Genomic DNA, 22,757 nt, shown 5'->3' with positions numbered 1-22,757 from the left:
TTATCATGTGTGGCTCGTAAAACTCGTTGGCACCTCAAATGCTTTTACGAAACAGTTCAAGACAGACTTGATCGCATGAGCTCGACTTAGGGGTGGGCATAAAAACCGCCAAACCGGAAAACAGAATCGAACCGTGATAAAAAGAAACCGTAAAAAACCGTGTTGACCAAAAAAGTCAAAACCGGAACAAAAACCAAACCGAACCGAACTATTTCAAACAGTTCCGGTTTGGAAATATTAAGAACCGGAGGAACCAGACCGAACCACTTTTAATATAAATTATTGTGTTATTATTTTTTTATATAAATAAGACATTTTTCCAAGAAGATCATGTGCATAAGCCTAATATTTTTCTTCACTTCTCTCCCCCTTCTTTGTTGTTTAATCACTTTTCTCCCCCTATATTATTTTTCTCCATTATTTTCCAGTATATTATGCATTATGTACATTTTAGTTTTAGTTTAAGATCTACACTTTGGTCTTGATATGAGCCTTTCTATCTTTTGATTTATATTTATATGCACACTTTTTATTTTCCGGTCACAAATCTCGTAAATCTAGTAGTGGAAACTCAAATTTACTTGAATCTGTGGTTGAAATATGTGTTTGGTATTAGAAGTAGAAAATTAGAAGGAAAAAAAAAAAAATATATATATATATATATATAATTGGTTAGAATCGTAAACCGGCATGAACTGAACTGGAACCGTCATGAACCGAACCGTACGATTTTAGTAATAAATTTAAGTGGAACCGCACCGAACCGAACCGTTGAAATTTTTCTGTTCCGGTTCCATTTTGAGGGTGGAACCATGTCGAACCAGATCGTGCCCACCCCTAGCTCGACTCAATCAGTCAAGCTCGACACTTAATAATATTTATATATTAAAACAATACATGTACTCAACTCCTGTCCAATATATATTTGGAGGCTTAAGTTCAACTAATTTAATTAGCAATATAATAAAAACTAAAAAGGATATTTTTTTTCTTTCTTTAACCATATAAAAAGATTAGTTCTAAGGGTTTTTCTATTGATAGAAATAGTGTAAAAAGGAGTTCAAGTTGCTGAATAAAAACGCGTACTGTCAAAGTCTTATTTGCCAAATTATTGATTGCTCTTCATGCTTGTATCTATTTCAAAACTTTTTAAGTTTGATTGACAAATTTAGTTAGATTGTTTTCAAGACATTATGTGTTATGCATTCTTTCAGTTCGATAGACCCTACAGATGCGATAGTTTAGCCTCCCACTGAGTTTCAGCTATCAAAAGAGGAAACAAAAAAGGTTTATTTTTTATTTTTTATTTTTTATTTTTTATTTTTTTTCCTTAAAGCAATGCGTTTGAAACTTTTGTGTTTCCTTGTTTATCCCTTCTATATGTTATTTTTCACATGCATGGCTAAGAGCAATTTTTTTTTTTTTTTTTTTTACAATCGAACCAACTTGCTATATAAGAAATAGCTCGAAACAGTTTGAACTTGGTATCTGGCTCCAAAATTTAAGCTCGCTTAAGATCGGCTCATATAAGAAGCAAGCCAAGCTTAGCTCAAGTTCGAAAATATAAAACAAACCAAGCTTAAGCACAATGATACTCAGTTCGACTCGACTTTACAACCCCAATTCGACTTTACAACCTGTTTGGGCCCAAAATATTATTTTGGGCCAAGCTTAGAGTCATTCTCAGCCTAGTAGCATTTGTCTAGAATCTTGTTATGGGTCGTCCAGTCAAGGTTGGCTGAATCCTGTTGCAAGAATGATTGGTTTAGATAAATGTGAGGCAGTTGAACCCTAGTGCAACAAGGAGTCTTAAAGCTGATGATACTTGGAATTAGGGGATGAATTTGGTTCGTTATGGAGCTTGATTCAAAATCCTATTGGAGCTAGGATTGGCCAAAACCTAATCAGATTGGGTTGAGGAATTCTAATTCAAATACATTTCTAGTTCGGCCATGAAGGGGTACACTATAAATAGAGAAGAGAGTGCATCATTTAAAACCCCTTCAAATCAACACACAAATTACCTTGCGCAAAGCTTCTCAACAACCTTGAGATTTTATTTTCTCCCCCTTTTCTTTCTACCAATATATCTTCAGTTTGGATAAATAGCATTGTGAAGGCAACCGGCGACATCTTCAGTTTGGATAGATAGCACTGGAGCTGTAGAATTAGCCGATCAAGGAGCACCTTTAGTTTGGATAGACAACACTGCTTCGAGGTTGACTGGTTATTATCCAAGTCTCGATTTCGTCAAAATTTCGTCAAAATAAGTTATGTTGGAATAACCATTTATATAATTAGGGTCCCTCAACTCATCAAAGTGTGTAATTATGGTCCTTTTTGTCAACTACGTCAAAATTTTTGTCAAAACGAGTTATGTTAGAAGGATCATTACTACAATTGGGTTAAAGTTAAGGGATCATTGCTACAATTGGGTTAAAGTTAATGGATCATTTCTCCAGTTGAATTAAAGTTGAGGGACCAATGATAATGGATTTTTAGTTGAGGGACCATAGCTGCACGTTTTGATGAGTTGAGGGACCAATGATAATGAATTTTTAGTTGAGGGACCATTGCTCTAATTGAGTTAAGGTTAAGGGACCATAACTACAATTTACTCTTAAGAAAATTGTTTCCAAGGGCATAAAGCTCATTTGGATTAGGATATTCACCCCTAACACTTAACATCATTTCTTTGATAAGTTTCCAACTTGAATATTGCTTTTTTTAAGCTAGATGAAGAAAGATTAGGCGAAATTAACTCTTTGATAATGGTTACGTGCGAGGCACACCTACCCTCCTTTGAAAGGGTGAAGACCATTATTTCCAAATAATGATGGATATCCCATTGTTAAAAGTCCAGGTTTTTTTAAAAGGACTTGGATTGTATGCCCTCCCCATCCCATACCCTTCACATGCACTCATATATTCTGTGGTCACAGTTAAGCCACGTCAACATTTTATATGATTTTTTTATAAAAATAATAAGACAAAAAACAATTGGAATATAAAATGTTGGGCATAGGGAGGGTATGGGATGAGGAGTGCAGATAATCCATATCCTTTTTAAAATAGAAACAGGAAGCTCACAATCATATCTATTAGATATCATGTAGGAGTCATATCACATGAAGAAACCTATCACATGCATTCACAAAATAAATGAATGGCTCAGACTCTACTTGATTGAGAAACATATCTATTGGAATCCTTCAAAAATCTTAGGTACTAGTACAAAAAACATTTTGCGCGACGCAGGTCTATACGTCGTGCAAAACTACTTTGCGCCATGCACCTCCTACGTTGTGCAAAACTACTTTGCACGACACAGGTACATGCATCGCGCAAAGTAGTTTTGCACGACGTAGGGACCTGCGTCGTGCAAAGACACTTTGTGTGACACTTCTTCGTCGCGTGAAGTCTTTTTTTTCTTTTTTTTTTGGCTAAAATATTTTTTATTTAATTTTTTATAAATATTGTAATTAAATTATAAACAATAATTAATAAACCAAGAAAAATTATTTAATTATAAAATATATGAAAATGTACATACAAGATGTTCAAACATAAAAAAAAAAAAAAAACTAATTGACCAAAAAAACAAAAACATAAAAGAAAAAACTACAACAAGTAGTCTTCTAGGCTTGATGCATCAGGCTACTAAGTATTGGCTGGTGGTGTAGCCTTGCCACGCTGATGAAAACCATTGCCTCTCAGTCTGTTGTAATATCCATCCTGGTAACTACCCCTGCTTGAACTCCAGCCACCAAAACGCCCGTTGTGACATCAGTTTGGTAACCTTCTCTGCCTCTGCCCCTTCCTCTTGGTTGAAAAATTCAAAATCCACGTAAGGAGACCAAAAGTTGAGCAAATTAAATGTTATCTCTAAAGAAAACAGATGCATATATGCTTAATAGTTTGGTAGATCACATTCTAAATGCTAGCTATGCCAATAGACTCTGTAAGCTCATGAACATGACAAATGATTTGGTTCCATGAAAAACCTTGACACTAGTAATGCACATCTAAACGACATCTTAGAAGAAGGAAGATTGCAATGCAAATTTGATTCCGAAACTTATTGGGAAAAAGCATGTTCTCTATCTCCACTTCCTTGTAGCAGCTGCCAACATTAAGACAAACACAACCGTAATGGCCACTAGAGGACTCCACACAACATCCCCGATACATCCCCTTACACTCATGTTTTTCCAATAGATACAGTATTTAAGAATAACATCATGCATGCATAAGTCTGACAATTTTGCCACATCAAAGATGTTAAGAAAAAAATAATAAAATTAAGCACATACTTCCTTGAGTTGCTAATCCAGTGTTGTTTGGTCTTTGCTCCTCAATGTAAACTTGCCTTCTAGCTAAATGAATTAGAGATGCCTACAGGGAAAAACACACTTTAGGCCATGCACAATATATACAGATCACTTTACAAAAATAATGCTTTTTGTAGAAGATTGATAAATTTTACTAAAATGTGCTAAACAGCAAAATACAACAAGCAATAGACCAGCAATACAAGAGATATACCCCAAAATAAAAACCTAAAAACTACATTGTAGAATGACACCAAGCCCCAAAGACATCATAAACTCCTGAAAAAGGGAACCGACTGAAGATACAACAGCATATCAATCCACATTAACAGAAAAGAATGGAGTAATCTTTAATTCTAGATACTGAATCCCATAGAGATTGCCCAATCATTGACCATATCCCACAAGAAATTTAGTTAACACTTTGCACTGAAAAATTCAACCATTTATTTGCAATTAAATGACCTTAAAACATCAAAACGCCAAACTCCACACATTTAACTATAGAAGTACAAATTAAAGACACGACCCAAAACATATATAACAAAGCAAATACACAGGCAGATAAATCATCAGTGGTGGCAAGAGTGCAAGAGTAAGTACGGTAACTCTAAATAATTGAATGCCCAAAGACAAATACGATATGCCCTAAGAATTCGCAATAGATGCATAACCACATACGAGAACTGAGAGGACTAAATCAAATAATAGGAAATTTTCCTTAATCCATAAGCATTTTGAAGAGAAAGCTAAAAAGTCAACAACTTAAATCACAAGTTTTAAATGTAAACTAAAACCTTCCAATTCAAAGCAGGTAGACGTAAATTGAATATTTCCAATTCAAAGTAAGTCAACTTATTCCTTATTTTAAACGTAAACTGAATCCTTCCAATTCCAAGCAGGCAGACAAGTTTTGAATTTTAAAGCAGGTGATGGTCTACAATTCATGGTTAAATGGAATTTGACACTAAAAGCTACTGGACCTCAAGATTGAAGCTGTTGATGCACAAAATCAGTGAGGACTTTGGTACAACAGAAAATGTCAAGTTTGTGACCTTCGCTAGATTGCTCCGGTCACTAGTGTGGATAAGTATGTAAATGGATAGAGATAGGGAAGCAAACACAAGATGTACGTGGTTCACCCAGATTGGCTACGTCCACGGAGTAAAGGAGTTCTCATTAATTGTGAAGGGTTTACACAAGTACATAGGTTTAAGCTCTCATTTTGTGAGTACTAGTGAATGATTTAGTATAAATGACATTAGACAATATTGTGAGAGAATGATCTCTATTTATAGAAGAGAGTTTCTAGTTTCAGTCTGACATTGACACGTGTCGTGCTGTGATTGGCATCTGATGTCGAAACGTGTCGCGTTATAATTGGCCTTTGATGTTGACATGTGTCGCGTTGTGATTGGCCTTCTGGTTGGAGGGAGACTTTTGTGGGTCTTTGGCGGTCTAATGTTGATCGGTGCTTAGTAGTTTTGGGGTTGGTCAAGTATGGTACAAACAGTGTTCTCCTAAGTTCCCGAGTGAGGGAAGCTCCTCGGTTAGGGACTTGCAAGATCCAAGCCATTGAGTGTTCACGAAACTTCTAAGTACTGAAATGTGGTATCATTTTCACTTGCCTTATCTGTCTCATATATAGATGTGGCATCTTCTCTGGAAGTATTTTTCCTCCATCCAGGGGTGGTATCTTTAACCGATGAAGATGCAAAAGGTAATGTATCAATTTCACTTGAAGCTTACTTGTAGTTTCAGGCTTGGTCAAGTGCAATACAAACCCTATAGTAGGAGTCCCCCAAGTCGCCGAGTTAGGAGATTTGTCGAAGGAGGTAACAGACAAGGTCAACAATCAGACTTCCAAGCAAGTAACTTGGATCGGAAGTTCGACTACGGCTTCTGGTTGATTGTTCTCCTTCTCCTTGTGTCATAAATAGCAACAAGGATAAGGAGAAGCAAATGGAGAAGAGATGATATGAGATACTTTTGCTTTTGAAGAAGTAATTTTCCACAAGCTTATTCTTGAACTGGGCTAGAGGGTTTTCTGGTTTCCTCTAAAGTATAAGGCCGCTCAAGAATTTGAGGGTCAAAACAAGTCCATCAAATCTAGAGCACATTCGACCCTAATGATATGGGATACTTTTGCTGTCGACAAAGTAGTGGGTGTGGTATCGCGAAGCTTTGCTCTTTGGCAATGGTGTCAGCGAAAGGTTGTTGAAGCTTCTTGAGTTCTTCAGATAGGGCAACGATGCTGGGTTTGAATTTGATTTAGACTCCTCTGTCTTGGTTGTGTGGTTCTGCAGGAAGGGCATCGTGCTGTAGTGATCTGTTCCAGCTCATCACTGATCTTTCTATTTCAATCTCTTACAGCATTTGTACCCGATGCAGGAGTGGAATGCAACCTTTGCATTCAAATGGTCATTCAGAGCACTACTTCTCAGTGACTCATCCATACGTGGCAGCTTCAGTGTAAAGCGTAAATATCGTATCAACTGTTCTGAGGTATTTACAAAAGGACTTCGTGACCTTGACAACAGTTAAGGATGAGTACTCGAGAGCAATGTTAGGCAAACAACCATGCAAAGATTCCGGGCAATCAGTTCCAGATCGGAAGTTTGATTTCAGGTTCCGACTGATTGTGTTTTTTTTCCTTGTCCTGCAGGTAAGAGCAAGGGCAAAGGAAAAGACAAGGAAAAAGCATGATATGGGATACTCTTGCTTTTGACGCTGATGATATGAGATACTCTTGCTCTGGTGTGGCTGGTTTGCATAGGTATTATTGGGGGGGAAGAAAGCTGAGTATTTCGAGTTGCTTCGTTGGGAGTGCCCTCTCAGATATGAGGAATGGTTGAGCATTTTTGCAGGTCTACCTGTCCGTGGAGGATAGAGGTCGACATATATAAGAGTCTCCCTAACAACAAGTAGTAATGCTATTCCTTTACCCTTTTTGGTCATAGCAATGTAGTGGGAGCTGCAAGCTTCATGTGTTTTAACTTTGTTAAAGCATTTTGAAAAAGTGGTATGTGGTATCTGGAAAGCTGATGTTGCGTATGAAGATTGCAGACAAGCTTTATCCAAGGAAATCTGGCTCTCGAAGTTCTGAGAGCGGTGACTCTTCGGTTTTTAAACAAGCAATCCTGTTGGGGATCTGGCTCTCGAGATTCGGAGAACGGTGCCTCCTCAATTTTTTAGAAAGCAATCCTATTGGGAGTCTGGCTCTTGAGATTCAGAGAGCGGTGTCTCTTCGATTTTTTGAGAAAGTAATCATGTTAGGAGTCTGGCTCTCGAGATTCGGAGGATGGTGTCTCTTCGATTTTTTAGAAAGTAATCCTGTTGGGAGTCTGGCTCTCGAGATTCGGAAGGCAGTGCCTCTTCGATTTTTGAGCAAGTAATCCTATTGGGAGTCTGGCTCTCGAGGATCGGAGAGCGGTGCCTATTCGATTTTTGAGCAAGCAATCTTATTGGAAGTGTTTTCTCGAATGTGAGTAAAGGTTGGGCATTTTTGCCAGTCTGCCTTACCACGGAGCACGGAGGTTGACACATATAGGGACTTTCCAGTTATCAAGCAGTGGTGTTGTTCCTTTACCCTGTGGGTTATAGTAGGGTAGCTGGACCTTCAAAATTTATGTGTCTAAACTTTGTCAAAGATCTTTGGCAAAGTTATCTATAGTACCCGATGAGCTGATGTTGCGTGTGGAAAGTGGTGCCTCTTCGAAATCTGGAGAGTGGTGCCTCTTCGATTTTTGAACCAACGGCCATGTTGCCCTTTCTTTTATAAGGGCACCAATTATGTGTAAGAAGTACATTTAGAGAGTTATTGCTTGTAGGAAATTTCCCCTTATTTTTGTACTTCAGGGATTTATTGGACCTCATTTCTCCTTCATCATTTTTGAAAATGTCTGGCCCATTCGACCGTTATTTTGACTTGAACTTTAGTAAAAAGGAAGCTATGTCTCCTTAAGAAAACATATGGCGTCCATCCTTCTTATCCCCTATTGGTCCTCTTACCGTTGGAGACTCTGTGATGAAGAATGATATGACCACTGCGATAGTGGCCAGGAACATTCTCATTCCCAAAGATAACATACTACTTTCCAAACGGTCTGATGAGTTGGATGTTAAAGATTCCCTGGCTTTCAGTGTTCGGTGTGCAGGTTCTGTGTCTAATATAGCCCAATGCCTATTTGCTCGAACCTGCCAAGTTGAATCATTGGCGGCTGAAGTGATAAGTCTCAAACAGGAGATCAGAGGGCTCAAGCATGAGAATAAACAACTGAAAAAGCTATCACATGACTAAAGGCATTTATTGCCTTCGTCTTCTGGGGCTGTACCGTGTAATGAAGCTCCAAATGATCAACCTTCGGTGCCTCCTCCTTTTGGGTTCTGCCTAGTACTGAGGCTCCAAATAATCATCCTCCGGTGCCTTATCTTTCTGGGGCTCTGCCAACTGCAGAGACTTCTTCTGAGCAACCTTTGTGAAAGGCTCCCTCTTGTTTGTTTATTTTGATTCATGTATATGTACGTATTTGTAACTGATCAGAGATATCAATAAACAAGCTTTGCTTCATTTCAACGTATTGTGTTAAATACACTAAGGCCTTCAAGTTCTTTGAATTTTTTCTTTTGTTAAAGCTTGTATGTTGAAGCTTTGTGAGTGAAGCATGTATGTTGAGGTAGTGCTCCCTTAATTTTCCGAGTGAGGAAAACTTCTTGGTTGGAGACTTGAAAAATCCAAGTCACTGAGTGGTCGTGAGACTTCCAAGTATCAAGGTGCAGTAGCATATGGTAGGAGTCCCCCAAGTCTCCAGTCGAGGGAGTTGACGAATGAGGCATTTCCTTTCTAAGTGGTAGCCCAAAACTCCTCCTTCATATATATTTGTTATGAAAGTTGTTAGGCCCAAAGAAGAGAAGGCCTAGGCAATTTTTTTTTTCCGAATTTTCGAATTTTTGAATTTTCGAATTTCTGAAGAAAAAAAATATATATATATATTTTTAAGCTTTGTAAGTGAAGCTTTGGTGTTGAAGCTTTATAAGTGAAGCTTTGTTGGGTACCATGAATTGATTTTGCTTCACACTATCTTGATCAAGATATTGTGAAGCTTTTGTGTTGAAGTTTTGTAGGTGAAGCTTTTGTGGGTGAAGCTTTTATGGGTGAAGCTTTTGTTGGTGAAGCTTTTATGGGTGAAGCTTTTATAGGTGAAGCTTTTAAGGTGGGTGAAGCTTTTGTTGGTGAAGCTTTTATGGGTGAAGCTTTTGTAGGTGAAGCTTTTGTTGGTGAAGCTTTTATGGGAGAAGCTTTTGTAGGTGAAGCTTTTGTGGTGGGTGAAGCTTTTGTCGGTGAAGCTTTTGTTGGCGAAGCTTTTGTTGGGGAAGCTTTTGTGGTGGGTTAAGCTTTTGTGGGTCAAGCTTTTGTAAGTGAAGCTTTTATGAGTGAAGCTTTTGTGGTGGATGAAGTTTTTGTGGGTGAAGCTTTTGTTGGTGAAGCTTTTATAGGTGAAGCTATTGTGGGTGAAGCTTTTGTGTTGAAGCTTTTGTAGGTGAAACTTTGGAGTTGAAGCTTTTGTTGGGTACCATGAATTGATTTTGCTTCACACTATCTTAATCAAGATAGTGTGAAGCTTTTGAGAATTTGTAGTTGTCATCCATTGATGAAGCTTTTGTTGGTGAGGCTTTTGTGGTGAAGCTTTGTTAGGTACCTGGGTGAAAGAGTCATCTCGAGGATCGTCGGGTTGACTGTTATCACCGTGAAGATCCAAGTTGGCTTTATCCGGGTTGGTCTTTATGACTTGGTCATGTATAGAAAAGGTTTCCTTGGGCATAGGCAGGTGTTGTTGCTTGACCGAAGTGTTGTAACATGACCGTCCACTAAGTTGATCTCTTTTGATGTAACCATTGCCATAGAGGGTTGGAAATTTCATCAACAACATATATGTGGATACCATGGCCATGAGATCATTGATGTATGTGCGTCCAAAGATGACATTGTTTTCCGTTGGGCAATTAACCACCAGGAAGTTAGTGGTAATGGTAGCTGTTTAAAGGCATGTACCAATGGTAAAAGGTAAGTGTATGCTCCCTAAAGGTTGCACAATATTACCAGAGAAGCTTATCAGAGGAGAAATCGAGCGATCGACCAAGTGTTCAGCTACATTAAGTGCCCTGAAAGCTTCAGCAAACATGATATTGACCGAAGACCCCGCTTCTACCAGGATTCGTCGTACTTCAAAGTTGGCTATGTGAGCCTCCATAATCAATGGGTTGTTATGAGGGTAGATGATACCTCTTTCTTCGTCAGGGTAGAAACATATTGGATCCCAGTTAGGCTTTTGATACTTGCCTCCCCTAATGTTTTCCACGTGAAACACTTGGTGGCCAGGCCTTAAAGCTCGTTCGCTGTTTTTCATGGCCCTATTGGAAGATTCAAATATGGGTGTGCCGCCACTTATGGAATATATCACATTCACTTGGCATTGGTTACAGTTATCCCTTGAAGAGTGAAGAAGAAATCGATCAATTTTTCCTTCACGCGCCAAAGCTTCAATATGATCACAAAGGGTGATACACTTCTCATAGTCATGGCCGTTATGCTCGTGGTAACGGCAAAACATACCCATGTTCTTCGTGGGCTTGTAACCCGACTGTCTCGTCATTGGCTTCGGTATCATGTGTGCTATGCTAGGGTAAATGGCCATACATGTGGCGTTCAAAGGTGTGTATGTCTCATAACTCGGGGTAGGGCCTATCCTGACACGTGTTTAGCCCACTGTGTTGATGCCTCGGGGCGAGCATTATCGTGGCGATACCCTTGGTTATCGCGATAGTGTCCCTTACTTCTTTTACTAAAATGAGACTGGTGAGGATGGAAATTTTTCCTTTTACTCTGAGGTTGATATGTCTGTTGACTTAGCGAAGTATTAAGTAAGGCAAGGTGAGGCACCGCTGCCATTTGGAAGGTTGAGGTATTTTCATTTGGTTGGATCTGGCTTCCACTTCCTACTTGTTGATAAGGGGTAGCTATGGGGGATTTCATTGATATGTCCTTGCCTCGGCGGAGGCATGGTTGTAAGCATGTGTCATCACCTTAGAGTAAGTCTTCCAAGTGTTGGAATTGATTATGTACTTGAAAAAACAATCACATAGGCCTGCCGTTAAGGCTTTGAGGGCAGTCTTATCATCTGCCTCGGCACAATAGGAATACTCATGGCTGAAGCGGCCAACATACATACATAATGACTCGTCTGGCTTCTGGCGAATAGTGTACAAGTCATCCGTAAAGTGCAAGCAATCGGTCTGGAAAATATGTTGAGAAACAAACAGTTTCCTCAAATCCTCAAATGAGTCTTCCGTCTCAGGTGGAAGACGGCAATACCAGTTTAGAGCTCTGCCAGAGAGGGTAGAGGGGAAGAGAAGACATCGTTCTTCGTCAGTGTGCATCTGGTATGCCATGGTGGACTCAAAGAGGTTAAGGTGTTCAATCGGGTCCTCCTTTTCAATATAGAGTTGCAAGCCAAGCTTCTGTTTTGTCTTTGCTTGGAAAGGGTGTCGAGGATCCTCCTTGTAAGAGGGCCACGCCTAGGTTGGTTCCAATCAGGTATCTCAGCTTATCGTTCAACCTTCAACTTGTTTACTTCCTTAAGGAGTTGTAGGACAAGAGGGTCCTAAGTGGAGTCATGTACCACTACAGTTTTCTTTCGTAAATGTCCATCTCTTCTTGGAAGTAGGAAGGTTTGATCAGGAGCATGTGATTTTTCCCTGGACTTGTCGTACTAACTTCCAAGGTATGTCTGTCGGAACATCTTTGAGTCCCTTATACCTTTGTGTTCCTATAGGACTTGTTTCCCTTTCCCCAAATTGGTAGCTAGCCTGGGACATGGGAGGGGACCGAGTCTTTCAGATAACCTTGGATCATTGATCTTCGAGCTTACATGGATGAGATTGTCTCAATGTTGCTTTAGAAAGTCTCGACAGTCGCGAAAGACGGCTTTCGATCCTTCCACTCCTTCTGTAAGGAAGTGTCTTCCTTCATTCCTCCTGCTTCGGGTTGAAACAGTTGGGTTGAGAGAAGTCTTATTTGGTCACCATTTTGATGAGTAGCTCGCTCCTTAACAAGAATACCCATGTCGAGGGCAAATGATCCTCCATGTTGGGGGCACCCAGTTGATGGTTGACTTCCACAAGGGTGACGAGCTCGTGTGTTTTAGTATATCTAGCCTCTTGGAGCATCTCGAATATCTTCTCATACTGCTCTTGGAGGATCTCATTCTTCATTGCTATCTTGTTGTTCTGAGCTTCCAGCTCATCGACTTTAGCCTGAAGAGCAAACTTATTTTGTTCCTTCCTTCGTTGCTTCGCACCAGGTGCAAGAAGGGTGTCATTCTGTGTGTTGTGGCTTCCTTCGCTCCTTATGTTAGAAATGGATGCCTGGTCAAAAGAAAGTGTACGAACGGTGGAAACCAGCTTAACAAAGTTGAAGAAAGTGGGAATAAGTGTCATTCCCACAGACGGCGCCGAATGTTGATGCACAAAATCAGTGAGGACTTTGGTACAACAGAAAGTGTCAAGTTTGTGACCTTCGCTAGATTGCTCCGGTCATTAATGTGGATAAGTATGTAAATGGATAGAGACAGGAAAATAAATACAAGATGTACATGGTTCACCCAGATTGGCTACGTCCACGGAGTAGAGGAGTTCTCATTAATTGTGAAGGGTTTACACAAGTACATAGGTTCAAGCTCTCCTTTTGTGAGTACTAGTGAATGATTTAGTACAAATGACATTAGGCAATATTGTGAGAGAATGATCTTTATTTATAAAAGAGAGTTTTTAGTTTCATTCTGACATTGACACGTGTCGTGCTGTGATTGGCCTCTGATGTCGACACGTGTCGAGTTATGATTGGCCTCTGATGTTGACATGTGTTGTGTTGTGATTGGCCTCCTGGTTTGAGGGAGACTCTTGTGGGTCCTTGGCGGTGTAATGTTGACCGGTGCTTAGTAGTTTCGGGGTTGGTCAAGTATGGTACAAACAGAAGCAAAAACGGGCTTGCCAAGCTTTACATGTATAATATGATAAAGTGCTATTAACCCACTAGGAAACATTATAACAGAATTGAAAATCTAGCAAAGGCAAAAAGAAAAAGATGTAAATCTGAAACAAACCTGACAACAAGGAAACATTATAACAGAATTTGACACTAAAAACCATTGTGATAAAGTGCTATTAACCCACTAGGAAACATTACAACAGAATTCGACACTAAAATTTGAAATAGTGATAATAAGCTTGGCTAAATTTATGATACATTTCTACACCTGAACTTCAGACAAATAACCTCATTGCTCAAAACACCACTTGACAGTCCTTTAAATGCAAACACATTACACGTTGAGATTCCTTTAAATGCAAATTCCTTACACTGATTATAGGAAGCAAAACAATCAGAAACTATACTTTCCAGCAGAGACATATCGATCCGCGTAATCAGTTGGGAACGGCAGATCCTCATCATCCCTTTCAATTTTCCTGCATTCTTTCAAGGGCTCTTTCTCCTTAGCCTTGGCAAGTTGGTGCAGCGATTGGTCATGAATGGTCACATTCTTGGCGTCCACATGCTTAACAATGCCAAGAGTCGTATACCTAGTTCCACCTCTAATATCCACCACCACCATATTCTTATCGTAAAGTTCAGCGGGCTTGGTCCAATGCTCAGGGTTTATAACATGATCATACACTATAGACAAAAACCTATAGAACCAGAAAGCCTTCTGCTTGTGCTGTATGAACCTAGGCTGGGAAGCAGGCCTTGAGGATGACACACTTCATATCGGTACCACTAAAGTTCTGGTCTTTCAACTCCTACTACCATAGCTCACTAAACCCTTCTGGGAAAAACCTCATAAGGGTAATTTTTCCCATCAGAACCTAACCCACTTGGTGTTACTGCTATTATTCCATTGACAAGTTTGAGATTCTGAGCTCCGTAAAGCATAGAAATCGCCATTATACGGTAATAGAACGAAAACCCACAAATTTAAACAGGTAAATTTACACTTTTTCTCACTGATTACTGGAAACTAAGGTGAAAAATGGCAATGAGGATTGAAATTGATAGTGAAATGGGAACGCAAGCAGCAAACAGTATGAATTCCTGGTAATTGGAATAGTGAGAATTCATATATGTCAAATTTGAGAAAGGAAATGATTGGGAAATTGGAAGGGCTTACCAACCCACATATGTGTGTTGTGCGGAGACGAAGATTACAGGCAAAGAGTGTACTTGTGTCAGTGTGTGACTTGGTTGAATGCGCACCACACGTTGCGGCTCTACTGGTGGTGCACATCCCTCTCAGGTAAAACGGCCAAAACGCCGACAGAGGGTGGAGCAGAAGAGAAACAGATGGGTAGGTAGTGGCTGCTGTCTTCCTTCATCTTTGTAATTCGTCTAACGGAGTGGGAGAGAAGAGCGAGACAGAGTGAGAGAGAGGGCGAGATGAGTGAGAGGGAAGAGAAAGGCCGAGTGAGAGCAATTATAAGTAATTTGGGAAAAATTTTAAAAAGCGCCTATATCCAAAATTTCAACAACTTGCGCGACGCATTGGTTGGTGCGTCGTGCAAAGATTGTTTGCGCGAGGCATCAAACAATGCGTCGCGCAAAGTGTTTTTGTGCGATGCACTAGCTAATGTGTAGTGCAAATGATGTTTGCGCCACGTATTGGTTGATGCGTCACACAAGTTATTTTTACAAAAAAAAAAATTATTATAAAATTTATTGAAAATTTGACTTTATTCCCTTCAAATTCAATTTTTGTTTACATAACCCACAATAATATATTTTTCTAAACAAATTTGATCCAAACTACAATAATAAATTTAAAACTACTTAATAAATATATATATATATATATATATATATATATATATATATATATATATATATATCATTCAATTTCTTAAGTGTTATACGTACAAAATAAAAAAATTTAAAGCTACTTAATAAATATATATATCATTCAACTTGATGGGATGCGCATTCTAAGAAACTAGTTTCAAAGATCCAATCGTCAAACTTGTTTGTATATATTTCAAGATCGCATAAGCCAAAAATCGACAAAAATCGACAAAAAACAAACTTTCAGAGTTCAAGTTACAGGAACTTTTCGATGGTTATAAACGAAAATCACAATTTAATGATAATTTTAACTCCAATTTTGATGATTTTTTATAGCTACACTTGTTGATCCTATATGAATACAATGAACTAATTCGATCGTCATTTTAAAATATTTACACAAGTGGACACCACAAAATCTTATGTTCTACTTAATGAAAGTAAAAATAAACTTCAAGTCTTTAGGAATGTATTGAAATTGATGGGATACGCATTATACGAAACTACTTTCAACGATCCAACCTTCAAACTCGTTTGTATATACTTCGAGATCGCATATGCCAAAAATCGCAAAAAACAAACATTCAGAGATCAAGTAACGAGACAAAACTTTTTGACGGTTATACACGAAAAATCATGATTTAACGGTTATTTTAACTCTGATTTTGATGATTTTTTTACAGCTACACTTCTTGACCCTATATGAATACAACCAACTAATTTGATCGTCAATTTAAAATATTTACACAAGTGGATACCACAAATTCTTATGTTATATTTAATGAAATTATAAATAAATTCTAAGTGTTAGTGAATCTATCAATTTGATGGGAAACGCATTGTACGAAACTAGTTTCAACGATCCAACCATCAAATTTGTTTGTATATGCTTCGAGATCGCATACGCCAAAAATAAAAAAAAACAAACATTCAAAGATTATGTAACCAGTCAAACCTTTTTTACGGCTATAAATGAAAAATCACGATTTAACGGTTATTTTAACTCTGATTTTGATGATTTTTTACAGCTATACTCCTTAAACCTATATGAATAGAATGAACTAATTTGATCGTCAATTTAAAACATTTACACAAGTGGATACTACAAAAGAAAAAAGCAATGCAAGAACCCCTAAAAAAAAAAAACTTTGCAAGACGCAGTTGCACCTGCATCGTGCAAAGTTTTTTTTTTTTTTTAACGATCCAACTGTCAGACTTGTTTGTATATACTTCGAGATCGCATATGCCAAAAATCGCAAAAAAGAAACATTCAGAGATCAAGAAACGGGACAAAACTTTTCGATGGTTATAAACGAAAAATCACAATTTAACGGTAGTTTTAACTCCAATTTTGATGATTTTTTATAGCTACACTCCTTGATCCTATATGAATACAATGAACTAATTCGATCGTCATTTTAAAATATTTACACAATTGGATAGCACAAAAACATCTGTTCTACTTAATGAAAGTATAAATAAACTTCAAGTCTTTAGGAATGTATTGAAATTGATGGGATATGCATTATACGAAACTACTGACAACGATCAAACCTTCAAACTCGTTTGTATATACTTCAAGATCACATACGCCAAAAATCGTAAAAAACAAACATTCAGAGATCAAGTAACAGGACAAAACTTTTCAACGGTTATAAACGAAAAATTATGATTTAATGGTTATTTTAACTCCGATTTTGATGATTTTTTACAGCTACACTTCTTGACCCTATGAATACAACAAACTGATTCGATCGTTAATTTAAAATATTTACAGAAGTGGATACCACAAAATCTTATGTTATACTTAATGAAAGTATAAATAAACTCTAAGTGTTAGTGAATTTATCGATTTGATGGGAAACGCATTGTACGAAACTAGTTTCAACGATCCAACCGTCAAATTTGTTTGTATATGCTTCGAGATCGCATATGCCAAAAATGAAAAAAAAAAAAAAACATTCAAAGATTATGTAACTGGTCAAACATTTTTTACGGTTATAAACGAAAAATCATGATTTAACGGTTATTTTAACTTTAATTTTGATGATTTTTTACAGCTACATTGTTTAAACCTATATGAATACAATGAACTAATTCGATCGTCAATTTAAACATTTACACAAGTGGATACCACAAAAGAAAAAAGCAATGCAAGAACCCCTATAAAAAAAAAAAACTTTGCATGACGCAGGTGAAAATGCATTGCACAAAACAGCTTTGCGCGACGCAATTGCACCTGCGTCGTGCAAAGTTTTTTTTTTGTTTTTGTTTTTTTTTTTAACGATTCAACCGTCAAACTTGTTTGTATATACTTCGAGATCGTATACGCAAAAAATCACAAAAAACAAACATTCAAAGATCAAGTAGTGAGACAAAACTTTTCGATGGTTATAAACGAAAAATAACAATTTAACGGTAGTTTTAACTCCAATTTTGATGATTTTTTATAGCTACACTGCTTGATCCTATATGAATACAATGAACTAATTCGATCGTCATTTTAAAATATTTACACAAGTGGATACCACAAAATCTTATGTCTACTTAATGAAAGTATAAATAAACTTCAAGTCTTTATGAATGTCAACGATCCAACCGTCAAACTCGTTTGTGTATACTTTGAGATCGCATACGCCAAAAATCACAAAAAACAAACATTTGGAGATCAAGTAACGGGACAAAACTTTTCAACGGTTATAAACAAAAAATCACGATTTAACGATTATTTTAACTTTGATTTTGATGATTTTTTACAACTACACTCTTTAAACCTATATGAATACAATGAACTAATTCGATCGTCAATCTAAAACATTTACACAAGTGGATACCACAAAAGAAAAAAGCAATGCAAGAACCCAAAAAAAAAAAAAAAAAAAAAACCTTTGCACTACAAAGTAAATAAATTAAAACCTACTTAGTAAATATATATATATATATACACACACCATTGAACTTCATGGGAAACACATTGTACGAAATTAGTTTTAACGATCTAACCGTCAAACTTGTTTGTATATACTTCGAGATCGCATACGCTAAAAATTGCAAAAAACAAACATTCAGAGATCAAGTAATAGGACAAAAATTTTCGATGGTTATAAACGAAAAATCACGATTTAACGGTAGTTTTAACTCCGATTTTGATGATTTTTTATAGCTACACCCGTTGATCCTATATGAATACAATGAACTAATTCGATCATCATTTTAAAATATTACACAAGTAGATACCACAAAATCTTATGTTCTACTTAATGAAAGTATAAATAACTTCAAGTCTTTATGAATGTATCGAAATTGATGGGATAAGCATTGTACGAAACTACTTTCAACGATTCAACCGTCAAACTCGTTTGTATATACTTCGAGATCGCATGTGCCAAAAATCGCAAAAAAATAAACATTCATAGATCAAGTAACGAGACAAAACTTTTCAACGGTTATAAACAAAAAATCACGATTTAACGATTATTTTAAAGGAAAACTAATGAAAATGACTTGAAAACTTTGAGTTTTAACGATAATGACAAAATAAAGGGTAAAGTGAATAGTATCATATTTGACTTTTTAGTGTAAAAATGTCGTTTTTCGTTAAAGTGAACAGTACCGCGAGCTTTTCGTTAAAACCCTCTTATTTTAACTCTGATTTTGATGATTTTTTACAGCTATACTCCTTGACCCTATATGAATACAATAAACTGAATTTAAAATATTTACACAAGTAGATACTACGAAATCTTATGTTATACTTAATGAAATTATAAATAAACTTTAAATGTTAGTGAATCTATCGTTTTGATGGGAAGCGCATTGTACGAAATCCAACCATCATACTTGTTTGTATATGCTTCGAGATCGCATACGCCAAAAATAAAAAAAAACAAACATTCAGAGATTATGTAATGGGACAAACATTTTCGACAGCTATAAACGAAACATCACGATTTAACGGTTATTTTAACTCTGATTTTGATGATTTTTTTACAGCTACACTTTTTAAACCTATATGAATACAATGAACTAATTCGATCATCAATTTAAAATATTTACACAAGTGGATACCACAAAAGAAAAAGGCAATGCAAGAACCCCAAAAGAAAAGCAAAAGGGCAAAAAAAAAAAAAAAACATGTTTGCGCGACGTAGGTACAACTACGTCACGCAAAACAGCTTTGCGCGACGCAGTTACACCTACGTTGTGCAATGTGTTTTTTTTTTTTTTTTTTTTTTTTGCCCTTTTGCGTATGAGTACAAAATAAATAAATTAAAATTAAAATCTACTTAGTAAATATATATACCATTGAACTTGATGGGAAAGGCATTGTACAAAATTAGTTTCAATGATCCAACCGTCAAACTTATTTATATATACTTCAAGATCGCATACGTCAAAAATCGTAAAAAACAAACATTCAGAGAACAAGTAACGGGACAATTTTTCAACGGTTATAAACTAAAAATCACGATTTAATGGTTATTTTAACTCCAATTTTGATGAGGTGCCCCTATGTCGCTCAAAGTTAGGAAAAAGCTGTTTGCGCGATGTCAACCTTCATTGCGCAAAGTCCGTTTACGCGACATTTTATGTTTTGTGTCACGCAAACATACTTTGCGCAACGAAATTTACTCCGTCGCGCAAGCATGTTTTTCTACTAGTGAGGGCCCCTAGTTACGTCCACCGTTAAGTGTGAAAATCATTTATCTCGTGGGAATTACCATGATATTTTATTCAGAATCATTGTCATCACCAACCTCAACAGAAAATTACCATGTTCTGCGTCGAGACATTACTCTCATCCCATATTATCTATAAGTAGTCTAAGTTTTCATAACATTAAATGTACGACTACAAGCATTTCTTTTGAATACAATTCAAACATGAAGTCCCTTTGTGTCTGATGCTGTGAAAGTTAAGCACTCAAACTAAACCCTCTTGTTGTCAAATTGTAGTAATAATGCAAGTAGGGATTGTTCTAAACCAGGGATTATGAGGGCTTGCTAAAACCTCTAAACTAACTAAAAAATATAAAAACAAAGTTAAAAACGTTTGAATAGACTTAAAGAACTCAAAACAAGTTCACAAGACTCAAAATAACTTAAAGACACTCAAAATTGCCTAAAAACACAAACTAGGCAGTTTCTGACTCTAACACAACTTTGGACGAAATTTGGGTTTTGACTTGACTCAAAACACTCTAAAACACAAACAAAACAGATTTTAAACACTTTGAAACAAGAAAGTAAAAGGGGGATTTTAGTTTTGATGAATTTGAAACAAACAAACAAGTTATAAAACTAGGCAGATTGTAAAACGAATTTAAGAAATAAGATGATGGATGAATTAGTTAGAGGTTCGTTCTTCACACATGACACACTTGTATATGAATTGATTTCCAATTGCTTTTCAATAAACTATGATGCTCAACACCCCAGATTAACCGTGATGCACAAATTAACCCTTAGATTTTCCTTTACTCATTGAATTGGATGAATGCATGCGACAACCCAAATCATTCTCTAAAAGTCCCTTATATGAATGCATAATAGAGATACAATCAGAGATCATTACGTTCAATGAAAATCATAAGTGTTGACGAGGCAATTATAACTATGAATGCATGATACAATTGCCAATAATTCAATTAACACGATTGTGATAAACAACCTTCACTACTCATGAATATAAACTTGTAACGATTAGGTGAAACTCATTTATATTCTAGCATCTAATTCATGCATGAAAACTAAGTATGCATCCTTAATAAACATACAAGAATCAGTTATGAATAAAATAGATAATTGAATTGCAATCACAACTTATCAAATCACAATTGGAAGAAATCAATTCAAATCTCAAGCATGTTCATGGCTTCAAACTTCCCCCTAACTAAATAGGGGTTTAGCCACTCATAATTGCAACAAAATTAAAAAATAACAAAGTAGACATTGAAAGCAAGAATGAAGTACACCTAAAACGCTCCAAAGTTCCAAGCTTGAAACGCCAAGGACCTTTGTTTTCACCACCTTGTTGTAGCACAAGTGTCTAGGATGTGTATGGATATATGGATGGAATGGATTTGCACGGCTAAGAGATGAAAGTGTATGGATTGGTGAGATGTAGTATGGCTAGATGAATGGATGGAGGTCACTACAAGGAAATTGTGTTTGTGAATGAAGCTCTTTTGATGGATCAAGATTGTTCTTAGGAAGGGGAATGGTGGATGTATTTATAGGCTAAGGAAAGGACCACTTCAATTCCTTGCATGTGCAGTTTGTATGGGTGTGTGATGTCCATGTTTCCCTTTACATTTGCACACACATGACCTCCATCATTTCAGCCACAAATCAACCCATTTTCTGCCCATGTGTGTGTGTTTCCTTTGCCCATGTGTGTGTGTTTTTCCTTTGCATTTGCACACACATATTCTTCATTATTTCAGCCAACAATCCACCCATTTTCTGCCCATGTCAAACTGTCCATGCCATGCCTTTTTCTTTGTGTGTGTGTTGTCCATGTTTCTTCCATGTGCCTTGTTGATCTTCTAGCTGTGCATTTCCACTTGCTCCAAAGCCAAATGAGTGCAATCATAACCCCATTTTCTGCTGAGTGTTGATGACAAAGCAAAACACAAAACAAGTGCCTTTACTTTCTCACTTTATTAGCCAAATCTGCTTAGCCCTTTTCTAAACCTTTCAGTGTTACAATGCCCATAACTTCTTCTAGAAAAATGATATTAACAATCTGTAAATTGCTCTAGAAAATAGACATCCGTAGCTTTCCAAGAATATAAGGCTCATTCTCTCATTCATTCTGAGCTGTTCGTAACATGCTTCCAAAGTCAGCTAATCTGCACAGGCAGTTTTGACGAATTTGTTACTTAATAACTCACTTGTGCTACTTTTCTTTTCTTTGCTTGATAAATCACACAAAACACAAAAACATAGTAAATAGCTCAAAAATATAAGGAACTAACTAAGAAAAGACAAGTGAATTTTATGTAAAATATATATAAATATGAGCTTATTAGTGCCACCTTATCTCTTTTCTCTCTTCTTTTGGTAAGCAGTTGTACTATCCTTAATGTTGTTGCTTAAACTATGTTCCGTACCAAATTTTTTAAGCCAAGAACTTGATAGATGGGAATGATAGACTGAACTCTCCTATCATATTTACGTTGAAAATGCTCTTTTACTACAAAATAATGTAATGTCTTCTTGCCAACTTATATTGTTTAACAGTGAATCCATACGACAGATTCTAATAAGAATCGAACTAATCAATAGTCATAATTTGAGAACATAAGCATGTTATATACGATATAATTTCCCAACAAAAGTACCAAATATTTCTCCATTAAATTTATATTTATCTGAAGATTTGAATCAACTTTATAGTGCTCATAACATCTTTCCTACTCCAAGGGCTGGTTTGGTATTGCGGTGCTTTGAAAAAAAAAACTGCTTCTGATGTACTATGAGAATAAGCTCATTTTTGCTGTTTCACGTTTTCAGCTTTTTTTCACCCAAAAG

At 36.8% G+C, this 22,757-nt stretch overlaps 1 pseudogene; it reads right to left on the bottom strand.

The window, feature by feature from the left end:
- Positions 1 to 4,201: 4,201 nt before the first annotated feature.
- On the bottom strand, positions 4,202 to 14,418 carry LOC126586390 (2-methyl-6-phytyl-1,4-hydroquinone methyltransferase, chloroplastic-like; annotated as a pseudogene).
- Positions 14,419 to 22,757: the final 8,339 nt, after the last annotated feature.

The sequence above is a fragment of the Malus sylvestris genome, chromosome 10, assembly GCF_916048215.2.
Source record: "Malus sylvestris chromosome 10, drMalSylv7.2, whole genome shotgun sequence".
In the NCBI taxonomy this organism is placed as follows: Eukaryota; Viridiplantae; Streptophyta; class Magnoliopsida; order Rosales; family Rosaceae; genus Malus; species Malus sylvestris.
The sequence above is the reverse complement of the archived record's forward strand: the minus strand, read 5'-3'. Positions and strand labels throughout refer to the sequence as shown.